Source organism: Arachis stenosperma, chromosome 1 (genome assembly GCF_014773155.1).
Source record: "Arachis stenosperma cultivar V10309 chromosome 1, arast.V10309.gnm1.PFL2, whole genome shotgun sequence".
Lineage (NCBI taxonomy): Eukaryota > Viridiplantae > Streptophyta > Magnoliopsida > Fabales > Fabaceae > Arachis > Arachis stenosperma.
In genome coordinates, this window is record NC_080377.1 from 42,961,565 (window position 1) to 42,967,941 (window position 6,377).

A 6,377-nucleotide genomic window follows, 5' to 3' on the forward strand; every position below is an offset into this window, starting at 1 on the left:
TTTATGTTTATCTTCTTAATTGTGTTGTTTATATTTTTAAGTTGTATTTGTTGTTGTATAATTTATGAAGTTGAACAAGATACAATATTCTATGAGACAGGACACTACTAAAAAACTAGTTATTACAGACGGATATTTTCGACGGATTTTATCCCACGGAAATACAGACGGAATTTTAGAGAGATTTTTTGTCGGAAAACAAAAAAATGAATTAGCATAAATTACAGAGAAAAAAGAGAATCCGTCTATAATTCTATCAGAAAAATTAATTTTTTTTTCGTGAAAAATGATTACAGACAAATTTTTTGTCTGTAATCAAATAAACAAAATATTGTATTTTATTAAATTATTATAAATTTAAAATTTTCCGTCGAAAAATATTAGATTAAACCTAATTCTACCCCACTCTTTTGAGCTCCATTCACACTCCACTCAACTAAAACGAGCTTCTTCTTCTCTCCTTCCACGAGCTTCTTCTTCTGCCGCCACCGCCGCTTGCGTCGTGTCTCCTCGTCGCATGAGTTTTAGTCACATCCAATTCGAATCAATTCAACAATGGCCGCCGTGGCTTCACCTTCCTCCAGAAACCAGACGCCGTCCTCCTCGTGCTCCTTTTCCTACCCCTTCGCTTCATACACCTCCGGCAATTTTGCTCCCGAGCCTCCCCCTCGTCCCCACGCGCTTCTCCTCCTCCTTTGGCCACCATCGGCGTTTTTCTTCCACCTCTTCGCCACCGTGTCCAACATCGTCATCCGTGAGATTCTCCTCGGAGCAACCACCAAGCTCCCCCGGACAACACTCCAGGCTATAAAGAGGTATACTCTGATTTTATGATTCTGTTGCTTAGGGCTCAAATTTTTCTGTGCCAATTTTAGGTTTATCAATTTTTTTTTGCAATTTCTATCTTCTCAAAACAATTTAGGGTTTTATTACAGAGACAGAGATGGCAAGCTTTCTGTGAAGGAACTCTAATCCTCTAATTCCATTAGATGAATATATGAATATTCGCTTGCTGTTATTGATTTTGTTTATAAGTCTAAGTTATAATTAATTTCCATTAGATGGACGGTTTTTAAGTTTCTTATTGGTTTTCTTAGCCAATAATACATCTATCTTGGTTTGACGCCATTGATAGTGATTGAGTATGATCTGAGTGTTAAAATTATGGATCCGATTCAATTGTTATTCACCTCGTTCTTCTTGTGCTTATAAGATTTTGGTGCTTTTCATTTAGTTTATTCTTTTGTCGTTGCCTCCTTTCAAGTTTATTTTATTTCCCTCAAAAAATGATGTTTTATTCAATATTCATATTCATTGACAATGATAGGTTCAACTAGAGCCCACATCTTCATGGGCTTTACTACGCAAGGATTTTGCTGCACCATCAAAATACACTGGTATATTTCAAGCATCTAAAGATATTTTCAGAGAAGAAGGTTTTCAGGTCTAAACAATAGCGCACAGTTTATCCAATTCTGTTCAAGTGCATTTTCTTTTGTAAGTTATCACTTATCAGCATAAGTTTCTATGACAAATTTACAGGGTTTTTGGCGGGGGAATGTACCGGCATTGCTTATGGTTATGCGATATACAGCTATACAGTTTAGAGTTTTACATAAGTTGAAAACTCTTGCCTCTGGTTCTTCCAAGTCAGGTATTTTACTTTATTACTCAGTGTTGCAATATACTCGCTTTATTAGCAAAGTATTTCTTTGGAGACTTAGGCTGTGTTTTATCAGTTATCATGTCATTATCAGTTATACAACTTCTAAATTATTGTTTCATGAACTGTTGAAACTCTTGCGAATATGTTGCTGGATTTGATTTTACCAAATGTACTTTGTGTGAGGCTTTATAGAGTAGGAGGATGTTGTCAGTTAATGTGTGTATTTATGCATGGTTTACTTTTTAGGGATGCAATTACTTGCAGGAAATATCTCATACCTTATCCAATTTTTGCTATATATTGTTCATTGGTTTCTTTTCTGTTGGCTGCAGAGGATCACAGTAGTTTGAGCCCTTATCCGTCCTATGTCAGTGGGGGCATTAGCTGGATGTGCAGCTACAATAGGGTCTTACCCGTTTGATCTTCTCCGAACCATATTAGCTTCTCGGGGGAGCCAAAGATATAGGAAACAAGGTTATAAGGCAATTTCTAAATTAACCTGTGTAATATTTAAGTGCTTTGAAGGCTAGTGAATCAAATAACTGGTCTTTTTTTGAACACCCTCTGCCAGCTGATATGCATTTTTCCTTACCATGATATGCTTGAAAATTTTAAGTTGCCATTGTTTTATTTTGTTTGTTTTTTTTTTGCCCATTGCAAAGAGTGGGCTTTTGGCTTCTCCCCGTTACTTCCCCATTCCTTCTTGTCTAATTATAGTTATACTGCCAAATTTAGTTTGTCGTCTTATATCCTGTTTTGCTGCATTGGGCGAAGCCAAAGCCTTCATTAATGAATTTTTGAACTTTCTCTATTTATCCCTTCCTGTGAATTTAGTTTTCTGTTAACATGAATATGTTGTTTATGCTCTTCTTCTCTGCTTTGTACGGATATAGCTAGGTTGTTAGTTTCTTTTGGGAGGTAATAGTTGTATGATTGCATTAAACAAGTAGGAAAATAAAGGTGAAAACAAAAGCAGGTGCATGTGATGATATAATAATAAGACATCATAGTGTCCTATATCCCAACAAATAACAAAGCATCAAAAAGTGTTGTCATGCTGGACAAAAAGCTCTCCCTAGCGTGTCATTTATATATAACCTTGCTTATTGTTGGTGTTTGCCATCTCTAGCTATGTACCACTTGACTCAAATGACAAGGTAGACACACACTATAAAACCCCTTCACAACATAGCTTCACAAGCATTTATATATATATACACTACCACCCTATCTCCTTTTACTCCAGATAGATTCATATTCATAAATTTGTTACGCTACTAATTAGTTGAGCCTATTTATTTGCATACATTTCATCATCAGCAAGGGAGCAGCTAGCTACTATGTATATGAAGAATGTTGATGAGGGAGAATTAGTTGCGGCATACAAGTGAAATGGGAGCTGTTTCTTCAATGCTTCTGGTTCTTTTGATATTGTGCAGTTCTGGTTTTGGTGGCATAGCGTTTGGTTTGTTGAATTTCAGCAGCAACAGCAGAGCTGGTTCATCTTCATCACCTAACAATGAGGTGGTGTCTTATGGGAATGGGAAAGGAGCAGAGTTAGAAGAGAAGAGGGGTGTGCCATCGGGAGCTAATCCTCTCTATAATCGCCGGTAGAAGCTAATTATTATCTGATCGAGACCACACAGACTTCAAAGAAGAAACTAAAGGAATCTATATGTCTACTATTCATTTTAATTAATAGGATGTTGTTATTATTTGAGAACGTGCCAAAAAAGTATCCCCGTATATAAAACTTTGATTGATCTGACATGTTTGTGCATGAGTTGTCTCTTGGTTTGGTGACACCTCCTAATGGATGCCCTACATTGCATGCCTATGCCTATCATCATCAATTATTATTTATTTACTAATTAAGCTATAGCTAGCTATTTCTTCCATCTACAACATTTCACTCATTTTAGTTTATTAGCTTTTGGAATGCTTTAAATGGTGCTATTAACTTCTAGTTGGTTACATATTATTTGAATTAACAGCTACAGAGATTCGTAACTGATCCATAATTAGGGGTTATAGTCTTGCAGATTTTGAAATGCTGTGAACATGACAATATACACATATAGCTGATAAACTTGGTGCAAAGAAATGGCAATTAGAGCAGCATTTGCAGAATTCTTCTCAATGCTTATTTTTGTTTTTGCGGCTATTACATATAATCTCTCATCAAATCAAATCTAAGAGGAAATCTGCTGAGAAGGAAAAACATTTATAGACACTTATCCAAATTGCTCAAGTGAAGCCAACTCTTCTTTATTTCTTTCTTCTTCATCAAAATTAGCTGCTTCTTTTTTATTATTGCTGATTAACTTTTCTCCTTGTCTCTATTTTTTTGCAAATCATGTGTGGATTAAGATTCCTTACGGGGAACTTTTGTAAGTTCTTTATTTGTACTTATTTTTTCAAATAATTTGTACTTCTTTTTCATTATGTTTGAATATGACATCTTCTATAAGCCTCATATCCAGCATTCCTGCAGGGGACACAGAGTTTGCTAAAGATGCTGCCTTTGGCTACAAATCTTCGAATCTGCGTGATGTAAAAGCCTCTTTGTTCATTTTTATTACTGGATTGTGCTGACTTTTTTTTTATATTGGCATAGAATAAATTTTTTAAAAGATATTTATCCAATTAGTGGGTAGAAGAAAAGACTGGTGGTCGAATACCTGCATCCACTGTTGCTTCTGTTTCCATTGAACTTTTGAGGAAAGGAGTACCAGATGCAGTTTGCCAGCATCTATGCAGTCTGAAAAAGGTATACAGAAATTGATAATGCACTTTAGTTTCTACATTCTTAAGTTATAAGAAGAAAACCAGTGATTTGACTTTGTCTTGTTAGAATATTATGAATTAGTGTGTGTCTATTACCAGTCCCTTTACTGTATTTCTATTGTAAAAGCAGGGTTCAACATGTGTAGTTAATGCAGCTAGTGAAAGAGATATGGCTGTATTTTTGCACTTGGAATGATCAAGGTAGAATTTCATTCATGTTAATTGTATGTATTGGCCCTTTTACATTTGTGATTGGTAGTATTTTTTGCAGTGGAATATGCCCCACTAATGATCAAGTTTACATTGAAGAAAGTAATGAGCAATAGATTAGTATATTATTAAAACTAGAAATTGGGTATTGGCCTGTCTGAATTTTAAAACTAGAAATTTTGTTGAAAGAAACAAAAAAGACTTATGGCTTTCTTTGCTCAACATTACATGTAGACATGTAGTAGCATCAATAATATTCTATCCCTTTCTTTAATTTACCATAAGAGGATCATTCTAAACAATCTTAAAAGATTCAGAAATCTTGAAGAATTTAACTTGACAAATTGCATAATAATGAGAGTGAATTTTCAAAGACTCCTTAATGCCTTGTCCAACTATGTGGTGGAAATGAATCCATTTAATGTAATTTGTTTGAATTCATTTAACTGGTTTCTTGATATATGCAGTAGAAGACAAATGCATTCTACATCGTTGCTTCCATTTTGCTTTTGATGCTACTGCTACTTTACTATCTCTATATCTACTTTATCTACTTGTGATAAGGTTTTGATTTTGTCTTACAGAGGGATGAAAAGGGAAACTCAACTGTTGAGGCGCATCTCTCAAACTGGCAGAAAGAAAAAACCATCTTAATGGATAGATCTGTCGCCTTCGGAAGTTATCGCTTCTCCAACACTTTCAGAATCCATAGAAGTTTACTAATCTGTGATAGTGGTTACTGCACTCCCAATTCGGCCATAGGCGAGTGCAGTTGGAGGAGAAGAGCGAGAAAGACCGCCAAATCTGCTCCTCGTTTTACATGTTTGTTGTAAGCCAATTTCTTTACGGAGACTTAGCAAATACAAATTTGAGCTGCAGGATTGAATTCGCCCTTGGTGGCTTTTGTATTTGATTCTAACTGACATTACTAACAAGAAAAATTATACCTTATCATCGTGTTCTTTTTGTTTGTTGAAACTTGATCAGGATCTATTTGTAAACTTTTTCATTGTGTAGCATCAGCGTAAACTCCTATTGTAATGCCTTGTGTTGAATAATAATAAAAAAAATTGTTTGTAATCTCCTATTGTAAACTCCTATTATTTTGTAATTAGAAAAATAAAAAAAATCTATTTTACCTTATTGACGGATTTACAGATAGATTTTTTGTCTGTAATCAGAGTGTCAGATGATTTTTCAAGGTTTAAATTACAGATAAAAAATCTGTCAGAAAATCCGTCTGTAATTACAGACGGAAAATCCGTTGGAAAGTTCGTCGCCTTCGAAAATGGATGCAAAATTTCCAGAGGGAAAATCCGTCGGTAATTGGTAAAAATCCGTCTGTAATTTTTTGACGGAAAAAAATCCGTCGGTAAATAATTTCCAACGGGACTTTTACAGAGGGACAAAATCCGTCGATAATTTCGTCGGTAACCAAAAATCCGTCTGTAATAAAGACTAAATCTGTCTGTAAATCTGTCTATATTAATCTATTTTCTAGTTGTGGGATTTCTATAGCAAATTCGAAGACGTGCTCATCAAAATTAATGTTTTGAAAAGCAACGATACTTACGCAAAATATGAAGAGTTAAAAAAATACTTATGTATTGAGTAGTGATAGATTAAATAAATCTTTTACATTTAGTTAAGAATTGAACAACAAAAGTACTTTTTATTAACGTAAAAGTGACAATTCAAGAACATTAAAAAAACA

The 6,377-nt window shown here is 34.7% G+C and overlaps 1 long non-coding RNA gene across 6 annotated transcripts; it reads left to right on the top strand.

The window, feature by feature from the left end:
- Positions 1–403: 403 nt before the first annotated feature.
- LOC130971120 (uncharacterized) lies at positions 404–5,728 on the top strand. Of its 6 annotated transcripts, none has more exons than XR_009082386.1 (10): positions 405–815; positions 1,328–1,444; positions 1,543–1,654; positions 1,999–2,140; positions 2,987–3,917; positions 4,037–4,056; positions 4,150–4,219; positions 4,317–4,436; positions 4,584–4,654; positions 5,248–5,728. It is a non-coding gene; the product is annotated as an uncharacterized LOC130971120 (long non-coding RNA). The 6 variants fall into 6 exon arrangements; XR_009082362.1 differs by having other exon boundaries at positions 4,161–4,219; XR_009082374.1 differs by having other exon boundaries at positions 404–815; positions 2,987–4,056.
- The last annotated feature ends 649 nt before the right edge of the window (positions 5,729–6,377 follow it).